Genomic DNA, 17,997 nt, shown 5'->3' with positions numbered 1-17,997 from the left:
TGTAGCTGTAGGATTGTACTGTGTCAGTATTTCCAACGCCAGGTCACCCTAATAATTGCATGAATAAACCCCCAAAGACAAGGCCCAAATATACTAGTACAGTATACTGTACAGTACTGTAAAGTATGTATTATTGTGTGTTGATGTTTTGAATTGCTGTTAACTTGAAAAGTTTCACCATTGTATTGTACTGTATTTGTAAATAAAAGTATTTTGTGGCGACTTCAGCAATAAAAGAACTGGTTAATTTATCTCACATAAAGTACGTGAATACGACCGCAATCACCATTGTACAGTAAATGGGTGCATAGGATGGAACGACAGGTGCTAAAGGGGTATAAATATGATACTGTATTTATCAGTATTGATCAAAGAGAATTGATCAGAAGGATTCCCCTTATAAAGTATACAGCACTCTATTGTCATTCATACAGTACAGTATACTGTAGTAAAAGGTAGACAACACATGGTCTTGCAGTACAGTATACTGTATTACTAAAAATCTGTCAGGTTGACCAGAATCACTGCGGATATCGGAAAATAATACAATTTTATTAATTCTACGTACTGTATATAAGGGGAATCCTTCTGATCAACTCTCTTTGATCAACACTGATAAATACAGTAATTTATCTCACACTCAGTACTACAAACTGCTTTTTGCTTGCAATAAACAAACAAACAGGGAAGCGCTACTGTATACTGTATGAGTTAGGATCAGGCCCAGCAGCCACTTTATGTTGAAAACCACATATGAAATGAGCATAAATTTGCATGAATAATTACACAAAAATATATAAAATAAATAGCACAAGTCTCTGACAGAGAGAAATTGTCCAGGTGGTGTGGATACAGGTTAATGCCCCTGTCTGATAGGACAGACTCGGGCAAGAATGGCCTGTGAGAGGTGAATATCCAGAATGGTAGCTGGGATGGAAAGCGCTACCAACTGTGCAGGTATTGAAGTGTGTAGAAATGGGAAGGTGCCGTAGGCATCAAATGTGGAAAGCGCTCACCCAGACTTCATACACTGCGCTTTTTGCTTGCATACTGCAAAGCCGCAAGACCAGCAACATTGTAAAAAAAGAGCAAAAAAAGAGCAATGAGCGCGAAATTGGCGTGGGAACTTCTGTTCTAGGGCCCCTAGAAATAATATTCTTTATTTTATTTATAAACTCACATTTATATATAAAGTATATATTTATTTCTCTTCATGTATTTATTTATATTTATTTATTAATTGTGGAGCTGCTGTGCGTGAGGGGCCATGGCCAGGATGGGGGGGGGGGGGGTAACGGTACAGTATGTGGGTAGGGGGTGAGGGTGGTTAGACCTCACAGTACATTATGCACATTGGGCCCCCCTCCTCCCCACATTTACATACTGTACACTACACGACATCAATGCAGGGAGGGTTTACCAATGCAGGGAGGGTTTACCAATGCAGGTAAGGCTTTAGGCCTTTATATCTCTCTCCCTTCAGTGTAATCTGCTTAACAGAAACATTAGGGGGGGAAGGGGCTTTAGGCCTTTATATCTCTCTCCCTTCAGTGTAATCTGCTTAACACAAACATTAGGGGGGAAGGGGTTTTTAAACAATGCTGTGTATAATGTATAAGGTTTTTTACAATTAGATAGATGTAATCCTTGGTATTGTAAGGGTTAGTTTGTTTTTAAATTGTCTTTTCTGGTTGTTACTTACAGTATATATTGATTTTGGTTTACTTGCTTGGTTAAAATACTGTAGTTAAGTTGACTTGTTTGGAAGTGTTTGTACAGTATTTACTGGTAGAGTAGCTTGCAATTATATTGTTAACATTCATTTGCAGAATGTACAGTACTGTATATGGTGCATAGATTTAATGCTATGCATCATTTACAGTATACAATGTACTGTAAATGCAATGTACTGTGTGGATTGTAATGTTATGTTTTATACTGTACAGTATGCTATTCATTAACTTCATTGCTCTACACATCTAGGGATTTCATTCCACCTTACCACCTTTCCTACACATGATTTGTGCTGTAGGCATTGGTTACTGTATATTACTGTATGCTAATGCAGATGTGTGATGCTTTGAGACTGTCATTTATACTTTGACAAGTCTACCTTTTGGTGTGTAGTGTGCATTATCCTTAGCGTTGTATACAGTAGGTGCCTTTAAACCCAGTAACCTACTGTATTGTGATTCACTTTGATTCTCCCTAGTGTTTTTTGAGTCACTATCCTTTTCATGTTTAGGGTTGACAGTGTGTGTCGTTCCCTAGTGCTGTTCATTAGTGTTTAAGGGTCCATGCCTCTTTTTTAAGTGTTTTTAAATCATGTACTGTTTATTCATCCCTTTTTGCACTGTGTCAAATAAATAAACAAATATATCAATTGCATACCTGAGTGCTCCCATACGGGTTACTTTTTTCTCTTTTCACTCACATACAGTATGTATATATATATATATATATATATATATATACAGTATATATATATATATATATATATATATATATAAAAATATAGCTGTATGATATATATATATATATATATATATATATATATATATATATATATATATATATATATATATATATATATATATATATATATACACAGTGTATATATGTATACTGTATGTATATATATATATATATATATATATATATATATATATATATATATATATATATATAATATATATATATACAGTGTATATATATATATACAAAGTATATACTGTACAGTATATATTTATTTCTCTTCATGTCTTTATTTATTTATTTATTTAGATTTATTTATTAATTGTGGGGCTGCTGTGCGTGAATTTTTTTTATTGGGGGTGAGGGGGGTGTTTGGCCCTCAGCACTCAGAAACACAGGCCAGACAGATTTAAACACACACACAATAGGGGGAGGTTTTTTTACATAGCTTGCAGGGAAGTTTAACGCACACACAATAGGGGGATAGGGGGAGGGTTTTTTACATAGATTAGAGAGAAGGCAGGGCATTTTAAAACCTAGAATAGGGGAGGGGGTTTTACAGAGATTTTATTTATTTATTTAGATTTATTTATTAATTGTGGGGCTGCTGTGCGTGAATTTTTTTTATTGGGGGTGAGGGGGGTGTTTGGCCCTTGGTGTGAGTTTACGACTTGCAGCAGCAGCACAATGAATAAATATAAATAAATAAATAAATAAATAAATGACAATAAATACATTTGAAATACATTTTTATTGATAGTGTACATGTGCAGGGGGTCTCCGGAGCTGAAGCGCACAGGTTTCAGGTCTGGGGACCCCGTGCCCCCCGAGATACAGGCCCCTTTAGGGGGTGCCGGTATCCCTCTGCTCTGCTTGGTTTACAGGCCGCGATCACGTGATCGGGACCTTTAAACGCAGAGCACTCAGCACTCAGAAACACAGGCCAGACAGATTTAAACACACACAGAATAGGGGGAGGTTTTTTTACATAGCTTGCAGGGAAGTTTAACGCACACACAATAGGGGGATAGGGGGAGGGTTTTTTACATAGATTAGAGAGAAGGCAGGGCGTTTTAAAAGCGAGAATAGGGGAGGGGGTTTTACATAGATTTTATTTATTTATTTAGATTTATTTATTAATTGTGGGGCTGCTGTGCGTGAATTTTTTTTATTGGGGGTGAGGGGGGTGTTTGGCCCTTGGTGTGAGTTTACGACTTGCAGCAGCAGCACAATGAATAAATATAAATAAATAAATAAATAAATAAATGACAATAAATACATTTGAAATACATTTTTATTGATAGTGTACATGTGCAGGGGGTCTCCGGAGCTGAAGCGCACAGGTTTCAGGTCTGGGGACCCCGTGCCCCCCGAGATACAGGCCCCTTTAGGGGGTGCCGGTATCCCTCTGCTCTGCTTGGTTTACAGGCCGCGATCACGTGATCGGACCTTTAAACCAAGCAGAGGGCTACCGGCACCCCCTAAAGGGGCCTGTATCTCGGGGGGCACGGGGTCCCCAGACCTAAAACCTGTGCGGTTCAGCTCCAGAGACCCCCTGCACATCTACACTATCAATAAAAATGTATTTCAAATGTATTTATTGTCATTTATTTATTTATTTTTTGGCGGCTGCTGTGTGTGTGTATTTTTTTATTGTGGGTAGCGGGAGGGTGGGTGAATGGGGTATTCGCCCCAACGATGGTTGGGGAGGGCTTGCGGGGGGGGGGGGGGGGGGTTGGGGTAGCGGGAGGGCTTAACCCCTTCATGACCGTAGCGGTATTAACTGCTACGATCGTGAAGGGGTTAAGTGCACCCGCAACCCCCCCCCCTCCCGCAAGTCGTAAACTCACACCAAGGGCCAAATACCCCCCTCACCCATCCCCACTACACACAATAAAGCGGGCACGGTGGGTTAACCCCTTCATTGCCTTAGCGGCTATCCGCTATGGTAATGACGCAGCATTTTCCGTATTTTTAATAATATTGATCAGGAGCAGGGGGGGGGGGGGGTTCCCTGAGCATTAATCATTAATTTCTGGCTCAGGGAACCCCCTGCTCACTTTACAATATTATTAAAATAATGCTTCTTTACCATAGCGCATAGACGCTAAGGTAAAGAACGAGTGTTTATTTATACTGTATATTGTATGTGTTTTATTGATACTGTACATGTGCAGAGGGTCTCCAGAGCAGAAGCGCACAGGTTTCAGGTCTGGGGACCCCGTGCCCCCCGAGATACAGGCCCCTTTAGGGGGTGCCGGTATCCCTCTGCTCTGCTTGGTTTACAGGCCGCGGTCACGTGATCGGGGCTTTTAACGCAGAGCTGGATACCGGCACCCCCTAAAGGGGCCTGTATCTCGGGGGGCACAGGGTCCCCAGACCTAAAACCAACGCGGTTCAGCTCCGGAGACCCCCTGCACATCTACACTATCAATAAAAATGTATTTCAAATAATTTTTAATGTGTGGATGTTTGCGCAGAGAGAGAGCAGCGGATCTCTCTCTGCTGCAAACACATCTCGCCCCCGCCGCCCATACAGTAGTATCATTTATGTATGTGCATATACAGTACAGTACTGTACAGTACTGTATGTTTGGGCTTACAGGGGTTGTTGTTATACAGTACTGTATATATATATATACTGTATACTGCATTACAATTCATTATAGGGGACGGCTTCACAGAGAATAGCTCGCAAGCGCCACCATGTGTATTTTGACGGCATTGCAGTATTGTAACCAGCCGGAATAAAAAGCTTAAATTCCTGCCGGAAAATAACGCAATGCACTTTGGCTGAAAAATATCAGAAACCTGAATACACCCGAGTATACCCGAATTCGCGGGACTAGCCGTGCTCGAATAAAGTGTGTCGCCAGTGTACACAGGCATGTACATTGTTATTACAACTATTTATGTTCACTTTCACACACACATTTTGGGTTAAGGAACTGATGCTGTTAGGTACTCATAAATACAGAACATACAATAACTGTTTGTTCAATATTTACACATGTAAATGTAAAACTTATGTTATTGTTATATATAGTTGCCCCTGGAGGACATGTGTCACCTGAGACGGAACAAGTGTCTTCACCTGGGTCAGCCAGCTCAACACACCTAGAAGGTGAGTGTATCAGTTGGTGGCCATATAATATGTGCTCTTCTATATGTTGTCATGTTCATTATTTGTTTTGCACATGTTCTTTAAATAGGATTACTTAGTGTCAGTGAAAATGAAGTGTAAGGCAACATGTATTGTGTTAGTGATGTTAACTATCATGTAGAAGTTGTGAGTTTAGAGCAAGTTTTCATTCACTCATATTTCATACTGAGTCCAAACATTATTCTTAAGTCAAGGTAGTTTTTAATGTGAGGTTATAAAATGTATGGAAACATGTTAGTTGTTACTTATGACACAGTATAATTACATAGTAACACAGCAGAGATTAACATGCCATTTAATAATGTGTACATTTATTTGTAGAACATGATGATGAGGATTATGATGATGATGATGATGATGATGCCGCCATAGACACACAAATACAAGCAAGTGACCATGAAGAGGTTCCAATTGAAACTGTTTTACCGCCAAATCGTCCAGCAACTACCACATACGATGCAATTGTAGCTTCTGAGGGAAAAATTGTGGAAGCAGAAAATCGTCGCCATTCTGACCTGATGACAGTGCTGGAAAGGATGATTGCACTGCAGGAAGAAACAGTATCACAATTGGCACATCTCCACAGAGTCTTCATTGAAGTGCCTAAACAGTTGCAAAAAATCAACACCTCATTCGAAGCATTAGTTGTTCAGCAAACCCAAGCAAATTACTTGAGAATGACTAATGTACCACAATTCAACTTGAACACCTCACAGGCAGGATCTGTACATGCTGGTCAGTTTTCACCACATGCTTCTGATCTTCATTCACCAGGTCCGAATGTTACCGGTCAAGTAGCAGACATTGCTGTGCAGGTTCCTGACGACATCCTACCGCTGCCATCTGTACAAAATCAGCAGCTGACACCTACAAAGGAGGCGACAAAAAAAAAACAGCACAAGCAGTTACTACTGACCAGTTTTTGGTCAAAAACAAAAAAAGACACACATGAAACAGACCAACCATCACTTGTGCAGTGTCTACCAACTTGCTCACATGTGTCAGTGGGCACAAGCCCTGTCGGTGAGTCACTGGCCACAAGCCCTGTCCGTGAACAGTCACTACCCACAAGCCCTGTAAGTGAGTCACTGCCCAAAAGCCCTGTCGGTGAACAGTCACTGCCCAAAAGCCCTGTAGGTGAGTCACTGCCGAAAAGCCCTGTAGGTGAGTCACTGCCCAAAAGCCCTGTAGGTGAGTCACTGGCCACAAGCCCTGCCCGTGAAGTGCCAGAGGCCACTCAAAGTGGCTCTGTTGTGGCTAAAGTTGTTGCCAAACGAAAAAGGAAAATTCAAGAGACAACAAGCAGGCCTGTTACTCGCTCTCAAAAGGAACAAAATAAATAAATGTTATAATTCACTAAATATGTCTTTGGCCTTGTTTTGTTGACTTCAGATTATCTAATTAATATTGTATGTATGCAGAAGACTGTGTTGTTTCCAAACTTTCAAGTATGTTCTTGTACACGTGAAGTTTTGGAAATGTTAACAGTCCTAATTAAAGAATAGTGTTATAAATATTGATGTATTAATCGTCTGTTCAGTAATGGTCCACCAGGAGCCAGTTGCTAAGTTTAGAGAAGCTGCCATTGACTTTGCAGCAAAACATTGCATTTGGGTGTGTTACTTGATGTAATCATTGCATGTGCATATTATTCACATGCAATTAAAAAAACACCTATTTAACTGCAAACATCTTTCTTGTACGTGTACAGCAGGATTATGTGTAAAATATTACTTACCTTTGCCTTGCTTGGGCATTGTAATGTTGTCCTTTAATCATTTATGTGTTCTTGTTTCAAGAACATCTCTGAATGTATACTAATATATATATGTAGTATGTATGGATATATGCACAAACACACACACACACACACACACACACACACACACACACACACACACACACACACACACACACACACACACACACACACACACACACACACACACACACACACACACACACACACACACACACACACACACACACACACACACACACAGTGTGTGTGTGTGTGTGTGTATGTATATATAGTACTATCTAAACTGGTATAGATGTATTTACAAAAAACATACACTTCATGCTTCCTTGTGAAAACACAGTATTTTAATAATACAGGCCTAATGTTTGAGAACTATACTAAGTGTGAGCCTCTAACAGTATTGGGCGCAAACAAATGTTTATTACTTAATTCACTCATGTTTATCACCATTTAAATAGGTTTCATACAAGGCCTACTTACTGCCATCAATATGTTGTGTGTACTCCTGCAATATAAAAAAATAAATAAATAAATATATATAATATATATATATATATATATATATATATATATATATATATATATATATATATATATACACACACAATATACATATAGTACAATATACACTTTATATATATATATTTATGAGAGAGATATATTTATATATATATATATATATATATATATATATATATATATATATATATATATATATATATATATATATATATATAGATACACACTTATTTAAACTCATGCAGACAGGGAGTTAACCAGACTTTCAAATACACACAGAAATGTATGCGGGAAAAAAACATTTCATTTTGCAGGTGTGTGTATTTACTGATATGGCTGTCTAAGCACTATTTTCACACAGTGCTCTTTGTTATTTTTCAAGAAAACTCAATGTTACTGAATTAAAAGTGTAGGAATGTTTTCAGAAACGAGATAAAAAAAGGATACATGTTTGTCCCACAAGCGGCTATCAGAAACCACAAATGTTCAACCAATTAAAACTACAGATCCAATTGGCGTTTGAAATAAGGAGTAAAAGTTTATACTTTTGTTGACCTTGAAAAGGAAACACAGCAATTTGTTAGCCATTGAGCAGTTTCATTTTTATGAGCAAAGAACAGATACCTGCACACATCTTTTGTGCTAATCTGCAATGGCTGATGAATTCGTTAAAAATATGAATCCGCAATTAGGGTATAAATACATGGTATCAGAAGCTATTTTGACAACTTGCGGACACAAAGCGAGCACACGCCAAATCTATGATTTGATTCGAGCAAAATATCCTTATTACCAAGACCGTGGGCATGCGCGCAATTTTAATTCCTCAGTAAGATTCACTTTATCAACTAATGACTGTTTTGAACGTGTGCAGGATAAGCTAGAAGACAACTATGGTTTCTGGAAGATTGCCAAGGAAAAACATTTCACCGTGAAAGAGGGCACATATATTGTGCTTAAAGGCATATTTATTCCTAATGCCAATAGCAATGGATCCGCTACTACTGTTCCGTGTGAATCGATACCTGCTGCAACATCTGCACCCTCCATTCCTGAAACCCACATTGTACAAGAACAAAACTACTATGATTATGTAGCAAGCCTTTCAGCTGAAAATGCATTGGAATGGGTACCCAAAGAAATGAACCTACCTCCGGACCAATTGTTTGAAGAAAGCAGTGGCGATTCCTATGAGCGCTTCATGGAGGAGATGTGTGTCATACTGGATTCAGCGGTTGGGTCAAGCGTGGATGAAAATGCCTTGCATTTCTGGAGCGACCAGTTGCAGGCAGACGAAGTGTTAATTCTACAAGAATGGTAAATATAACAATCGTTATGCGTTGACTCTGCGTTTAAATTTTTTTTTTTTTTGTAACCACCATTTTCACTTTCAATGCGTGGATACAGCGTAACATTGCAGACTGCATAACATGTAGCGATCACAAAGAAATTGTTTCCTAATACAATATAGTAGAACCTGAAAGAGTAGTACACATTGCTGACGGAATAAATATACGTAGTTTCCTATCCCTTTAAACATATTAGCAACATTTTAACATAACTCTAACACATACCTGTTTTGTTATCATGCAACATCTACAACATTTAAAACCGGGTCCACCACGTATGACGTGGGACCCTTGTCATGGGCCAAGGCGTCCTTAAAAAGGATTACGGATGTAAGTCCCGCCCCCAAGCGACGTGCGTGCCTCAAAGCCTATTGGCTGTCATGTTTTGTTATAGTAACGGTAACTGCAGTGTGTCATGCGTGCGGCTCAGTGTTTGTAGGCGTCAACTGGGCGTTAGCCGAATGTTAATTGAGTGGGAGGAGTGTTAGCGTGCGTTTCACGCTGGCTTAACATGACGTCACACGTATTGCATTTGCGCATTGTGTTATCGGCCGTCCTTTCTGTCCAAACACGTCTGTTTAAAAAGAATACAGATGTACTAGTTTAGAACGAATGTAGTTTCATCTTCATTGTATTTGAAATAAAGATTTTATGTTTACTGGTATTTTCAACATGTATTGAACGCACAACGTACGCTTTGTTTTGCGCATGCGCTAACAGTTAGTGGAGCCAAGCGTGAAGTGCGTGCGCACACTAAGATGTGCGCGCACATTTGTCAGTATACAGGCAACGTTAACTTCATATACATAGTTATGCCTGCTACAAATGTAAAGAAAAATTACATACTGATGTACACTTGTAGTTCTAACATATAAGTGAGTGACGTGTGTATGTACACAATCATATAGAGCTGTGTAACGCGTTGTCACGGATACATATATAGTAAGGTGCCATATTTGACCATCATGTGTTTGCTGTATTTCAGAGATGTCGGGGAAGATACAATCGGATCAATGTATGATTTCAGAAGAGTCTACCTTTATATGAGATGATTGTGAGGAGGAGCCACCGACTACTATACTACATATGGAACTAATTTTATATTGCTTGCAGCGCTTATTAACAAACAATTAAAAATGTGATACCCTTATGCCTATATTGCATAAGCACTTAATTAACATAATGATGTTGCAAAAGAGTGCCTCATGAATTTTTATTGAGTGTTCTTTAATGACTACTATAATTTTATGGCATGGTGTGTTTTATATATAACAACCATTCCCACTCTGCTAACACATTTGTGTATTCTATTGTGTAATGGAACGTATGACTGTCGAAACTATGTAACAATAATAATAATAATAATAATAATAATAATAATAATAATAATAATAATATGAGCATGTTCATGTATAGCGCTGCTAGTTGTACGCAGCGCTTTACAGACCAATTTTTCAGCCTGAGGTCCCTGGCCCGTGGAACTTACAATGTATTTTTTGCCACCTGAGGCACAGGGAGATAAAGTGACTTGCCCAAGGTCACAAGGAGCCGACACCGGGAATTGAACCAGACTCCCCTGCTTCAAACTCTCAGTGCCAGTGTGTGTCTTTACTCACTGAGCCACTCCTTCTCCCAATGTAAAGGACACTTACAACCAACTAGCCATTTATTGTTAAAAATCTCTTGTTACATGGTTATGTTGATAAAATGGTTTGGGACTGTAGCAAATAATGTTATTGCCCAGATGTTGTGGTCCCCTACAATGCATGATGTTCTGAATATGACATGAACATCATGTAATGAATTACGTTTCTGTGTATATTTCATTAACCTAACTAACTATAATTTACTGTGTTTATTAAACGTTCTACAAATAAATAGTATAGTCAATATGATGATATAAGCTACCATAATAAAGCTGCTGTTATCATTTGTCGGTGTTATACATGGATCCTACACAAATTGATACAGACACAAAACAGTTGTCTTAAAAAGTGTGTCTATGCTAATGTGCACGTGATTGACGTTACAATTGTGAGAATACTTGATAATTATCATCATGATAATGATGAAGTGACGTGATTGACATTCCAAAAATATTACCAACATTGTCATATTGGTAAATTAGAAATGCTAAATGACAGTAACATTTGCGACAAAATTATCTTTTCTGTTAACAGTTTTACACTTGGTACATGTAGGACACATCCACACACGTGTGACTTATACATACACATGTCACAAATTTAAATTAATGTTGACTATTAATTCCTAGCATTAAAAAACACCTACATTGCTAAATATAAGATGTAGTACGCATTGTTGTGATTACAGGCATTCATGCATGGAGTGTTATGATCAGTCAATTTCATCCGTGATGAATGAGCTCCCGTAAGTAAACAAATAAGTACAGTTATCCCCTTGTCTCCAAACACCTCTATATTACATTAATGGAATTTATAAGGAAACATACATAAAATGTGATGAAATGGGAGTAATCATTTTCTAATACAATGCACATGAAAGCTCAAGAGTAGCTAAATGCATATACATGATACAGAAAGTACATGTATGTTACATTTGTGTTTAAACCAATATGTTGGGTTTTTACTTCAAATAATTATAGGAAGATTGAGGTAGGCACATCTTATGAGAGATGTCAGCAAATATACATACCATGATCAGTCATACTGGAGATATACCTATAATGCAAAGGAACAATATATAAATTGCAAACATTGACATGCCATCTTCAGTACCGTAAACAACACAGCAAAGTGTGTATTTGGTGTTAAATGTGCAACACCATGTATATTTAATCACATTCAAAATGTAAATCAGCCTGGTGTACACATCATATGGATGTACATGTTACACTGCACCAATAACATTGTATGTAAGCATACTAGAAGCATGAATGAGTATGGGCATAATATGTGTATTGTCTTAGCATAAGGAACAACACAATGCTAAAATATTAGTGCTTTGTTACCCCAGTTGTATTCACATACACACAACTAAAGTACAATTGAAGAGGGATTATATAACCTGTGCAACAATAACATACCGGTGCCACATCCCTTTGTGCACACAGCAGAGAAAAGAAAGGTGTGCAACCTATATTCATCTGTGTCCTACCAGAAGGGTATATAAAAAAACATTATTGTTAAGATAACATAATGTAACTATAAAAGTAGAACTTGGAACATATATGTTTTTACTTACAAGAAAAAAATGAATTGATGAGATTCTGGCGTGTCTGGCCACCACTGGCTGTTTGTTCATTTTCAGCAGCTACATGGGTGGGATGCTCGTCTACCAAAGGCTCAGCTAGGTCTGATTGTACATTGTGCCTGAGTGCAACATTGTGCAAAATGCAACAGGCAAGGATAATATCAGACACTTTTTGAGGCTTGTATAGAAGAGCCCCACCAGTTCTGTCGAGACACCTAAATCTGGTCTTGAGTAGGCCAAATGTCCTCTCTATAACAGATCTTGTAGAGATATGGGCTGCATTGTACCTCTCCTCTGCTTCAGTTTGAGGGTTTAGCACCGGAGTCAAGAGCCACGGCCTAATTCCGTATCCTGAGTCACCTATAATGAATGGAGCACACATAAGCTGACATTAGTGATCAAATTGTACAATGCCAACATTCCTAAATAAAAATGTGTTTTGTGTTAGAACATGTAAATCTGTACTCACCCAGCAGCCAACCATGTTCAAAATGTCCCTCTTCGAACGCATGGAAGACTGAAGAGTTCCTCAGGATAGAGGAATCGTGACTGGAACCAGGGAATTTGGGTACCACATGCATTATCCTCATCGTGGCATCACATACCACCTGTACATTGAGTGAATGGTAGTGCTTACGATTGCGGTACACATGCTCACTCTGACTAGGTGCAATCAAAGCAACATGTGTGCAATCGATTGCACCCAGCACACATGGTATCCCTGCTATATTATAAAAGGCAGTCCTGACTTCCAGCCACTCTGTCGCCTCTGTAGGAAAATGAATATAATTCCTAGCGCGTCTATTGAGTGCATAGAGAAACTGGGTCAAGGCCCGCGAGAATGTAGATTGCGAGACCCCGCCCACTATGCCCACAGTTGTCTGGTATGACGCGGAAGCAAGATAATGTAATGAGCACAGCATTTTAACAAGCCCAGGGACTGCACGACCTCTGGCTGTGAAAAAATCTAAATCTCCCCTTATCTCCTCATAAAGAGATAAGATTGCTGCTGAACTCAAACGATAGCGACTTACAATCTCCTCCTCACTCATCCCATCTAACAGGGTTCTCTCCCTGTACACACGCGGACGAGGCACAACTTGTCTCCTCTGTCTTCTCCTCTGATCTCCTGTCCCTCTACCTGTCCCTCGGCCTGTCCCTCTCCCTGTCCCTGTCGTATCCGCGTGACTGTCCCTGTCACTGTCCCTCGGTCTGTCCCTCCCTTGCCCTATATCATTCTCTTGATCAGCAAGCATGTCATAGAAAAGAATGTTCCTCCGTCTCCTAAACAATCGCAACATTTTGAAATGAGTAGCTGTGAATGAGCAGGTAATGGGCGTCCTTTAAATAGGTATGTGATGATGTCAGGTGACATAGTAAAATGCAAGGTGTTACATTAACATAATAAAGTACTTCTGTGGCAAGCTGTGTGCAGTTGTTGTTATAAGTATTTGTTGTGTGTATTCTGCAGGGAATGATGATAATTGCCAATGATGTGACGTGAAGCTTTGTACAAAGATTGCTTGAAAATAAATAGTGTAATGTGCAATGCATGTAACACTTCTGAAGGCAACAGTCAGTCATGTAATTAGACAAAAAGGCTGAGATTGACGTGGGAAAAGTTTGGTGTAACATGTGTAATTAGCCATGTTATTGTCACATGTTGACAACAATGAATAGTCGTGTGCATATGCATGCATTTCTGTAAGGAGGATAGTTGCTATAGAATGAGTTTACAAGGTGTCCCAATGATGAATTACTGTACATGTGTGTATAAGTTAGGTTGAAGTGCTTGTAATGCAACGGTTACAATGTAAACATGCAATGTGATTGATCGTCCAATAAGTGACGTCATGAAAATAGGGAGGACCAAACCTAGATGTAAACATGAGAATAAAGATGTACATGAACGTTTAAAGATGCGTGACACATTACAAGCATTGTGTAATGTAAAGGAACATGAATATACGGTGTATGTGTGACATGTGTGACATGTGTAACATCATGTAAATAATTGTCGCTCAGTTCAGTAAAATGTGTGATATGATGTGAGGTTCTCCTTTAAGAGTTGAGTATAGTATTTTCCCTTGCCACATCATCACATTTTGAGTAATGTGACCAGCAAATGCTGAAAACATGTAAAAGTAGAATGTTATGCAAATAATACACGTCAGCTGTGACACAATGCAGGAAATGCCCCCACACTGTAATGCAAATGACGTTTGTATTGTGAGCAATGAAACGTAAACAGTACTATACTGTTATACGTCCCCGCTCCATAGACTCCATTGATGTACAGAAGAGTTTTTTTTTCTAAGTGCCGTTCCGGCAGCCTTAACGATCGTTCTCCCCTCCAAACTGCCAACTTTAGTTGGCGGCAGAAATTGGCCATAACATCTCAATTTCGTAGTGCCGATCAGCCCCGATAAGCTGATTTTTTGTTGTTGAATCCAGCCGATTTAAAAAAGTGGCGATCAGTGGCGAAAACAGGCTTATCGGCAGCCGACTGGCCATAACAAAATTATCGGCTCCGAAACCTGGCGAAATCAAGCACTTATCGGCGCTTACTGAATCTCAAACCCAATTTTGGCTATAAAATGCCGATAATTCCCTTATCAACGCTTACTGCATGAGGCCCATAGTTTGTTTGTGAAATGGTGCTCAGAAAGTGCTGGGACCGTGTATAATGGAAGGGAGCATTGACTGGGTATATACTGCACCGACACACTTTATTCGAGCAAATACCCGGTATGTACCTGGCAGATACCTGGAATGCGCCGCTCCTCACCTCTGACAAGCCGCGTTGCATTTGCCTTCCCAGCCTGGGTTCATGCCTGGCTGATGGGCGGCTGATCTGTTAAATGATAATGATTAGGATTTAATAGGCTGCAATGCTTCGCGTGTCTACCAGATGGCATAAATTCATGAATTGTAATGCAGTATATATATATGTAGTGTGCAGTATTGCAGCCAACGGGAATAAAATGCTTCAATCCCTGCCGGAAAATAACTCAATGCACTCGGGCAGAAAACAGTCACAAACCTCAATACACCCGGGTATACCCGAATTCGTGGGACTAGCCGAGCTCGAATAAAGTGTGTCGCCAGTGTATGAGTAAAAAAGTAGCAGTAAGAGGGCATAAGGTACCCTGAAGGTTGGGGTGGGTTGTCCAAAGACACACCCCCCTTCCTCATTGGGTTAGCCCCAGGTAATGTACTCACGTTGTTTTGTTTCTTCCCAGAGTCTCCCTTCCAAAGCGTGCAGCTGAAGTGGGATAAAGATTCCAAAAGCCAGGGTGTGCAGCGCACAGCAAAGATAGAAAGAGCAGGTCTTGCAAAAAAACAGTCCTTTATTAATAGGTCATATGGGTGTGGGACAGCAGCAAACCTTCAACGCGTTTCGTTCAAAGAACTTTATCAAGAAGTGCTGTGTATGGTAAAATCAACAGTTTAAATGCAGCTGACTGCCTTGATTTCGCGCCAAACAGTGACGTCACTACGCGTCATCAACCAATGAAAATTGTGTACTCCGCGCATGCGCCCCGCGCCAGAGTACTCAGGGATTTCCTGCTCATTCCAGCCGCGCTCAATCATGAGCGGCACGCCTCTCGGGGCGGCCTCAGCACTGAGAGCACGCCTCTGGCAATTGCAGAGGATCACCTCCTCCTCCCCGCTCGGCGCATGTGCAGGTAAACTACTGTGTATTCTCCCCAGTTCAACATAGTGACCGTAAGGGCGGCTTATGTCTGATTAAAGGGGTATGCTATATTTATACACATATTTGTATTGTATGTGGAAAATCCACACACATACATATAATGGGGAATTACTTGGCAGGCAGCTACATTATATAATACATAAACAAGTGCAATCAAGTGTACAACAAATATATAAATAAATACAACTAAGTACAAGAAAAAATTACCTTATTGAATATAAGAAAAAGTAAACATAAATCAACAAAATTGTATATTAAAAAACTATTATATCAAAATGAATTTATTAATTAAAAAATGCTAAAAGAGCAATATTAAAACAAATTAAAAAGGTGTAAATATATCTTATACCTATATCTAGACAACAGCAAATTGCATGAACCTATTGATGAAATGGAGTTTCACTAAGCAACGCAAAAAGGCACTTTGCGCTCTAAAACTGACTTTTTTCAGTCCAACTTTGCTCGTTCGTTACCCTGTTTGCGTTAATTTCTGCCCTTAAGCGGGATGCACTGAGCAACGCAACCTTAGCGTACGCAAAAGTTGCGTTCAACAGAAAACGTCAGCTCAAGGTAGACGCAAAAAAAGCTGGGCTTAGAAAAATGTATTGCTTTACATTTTTGTATGCGCAAAACCCATACAACAGGCCGGCGGGTTGTCCCCGGCTGACCCCGCCGGGGTCCCCGAGGGAGGCCGGGGTTCACGTGGGTGTCCCCGGCTGACCCCGTGGGCTCACCAAGCGGGGGTCCCCGCAGGAGTGCGGGGGTCCCCGCGGGAGTCCCGGGGTCCCAATGTTGTGCCTCCAAAAATAATAAACAATATTTATAACTAAATACACCCTCCTAACACATACAATACAGTAATGGGCAAAATTACTATTATCCACATATGGATAATAATGCATTTGGCCATTTTAAATACATATAACTTTCAATAAATACAGTAAAAATATATTACACTTACCTTTTACAGGCACCCACGATGAAGGCCGTCTTCATCCTCATCTTCATCCTGCCCATGTCCCTCCGGTGCTGCAAAACATACACAAGAATCAAAATAGCCAATGTAATGTCCCCTAACCCCTTAATCACCTTAGCGGTTATTAACCACTACAGTCATTAAGGGGTTAACCCACTCTCACCCACCACTCGTGAGACCTACATACCCTCCCCCACTACCCCCCCACCCCATGAGGCCTAACCACCCTCACCCACTACCCAGCCGGGAGGCCTACCCACATACCCTTGGGGCCAATACCCCTTCCCCCACCCCCACTACCCACAATAAAAACAATACACTGCCCCACAATAAACATCATTATATTTATTAAATACATAATTCACCCCCTGTGCCCCCCCATAAATACATGATTTATTATTTTACATACAGGGTTAATACCCCAGGCCCACGGAAGTCCCCGGTGGGCCTGACGGGTCACCTCACAGACCTGCAGGTTACCAGCAACTTGTTTCACACAGGGTCTGGAGGCCTGTTGGTGGTCCCCGCCAGGCGCCATGGTCCACCAGGTGGTCTCCGTGGGTCACCGTGGGCCAGAATGGAGTCTCCACGGTAGGCCCGCAGATGTCTGGTGGGCCACGGGTCAGACCCACAGGTGTCTGAGGGGCCTCGGGTGGTTCCCACGGGGGTCTAGGGACCCACGGGTGGTCCATCCGGGTCCGCGGTGCCCCTACAGATGTGGGGCCACCGGTTCTTCCCCGCAGGTATCCCTCGTGGACCCGGCAGCCTGCTACCCGTGGAAAGCCCGAGGAGACCTCAGGT

The sequence above is a fragment of the Ascaphus truei genome, chromosome 8 (genome assembly GCF_040206685.1).
Source record: "Ascaphus truei isolate aAscTru1 chromosome 8, aAscTru1.hap1, whole genome shotgun sequence".
In the NCBI taxonomy this organism is placed as follows: domain Eukaryota; kingdom Metazoa; phylum Chordata; class Amphibia; order Anura; family Ascaphidae; genus Ascaphus; species Ascaphus truei.
The sequence above is the reverse complement of the archived record's forward strand: the minus strand, read 5'-3'. Positions refer to the sequence as shown.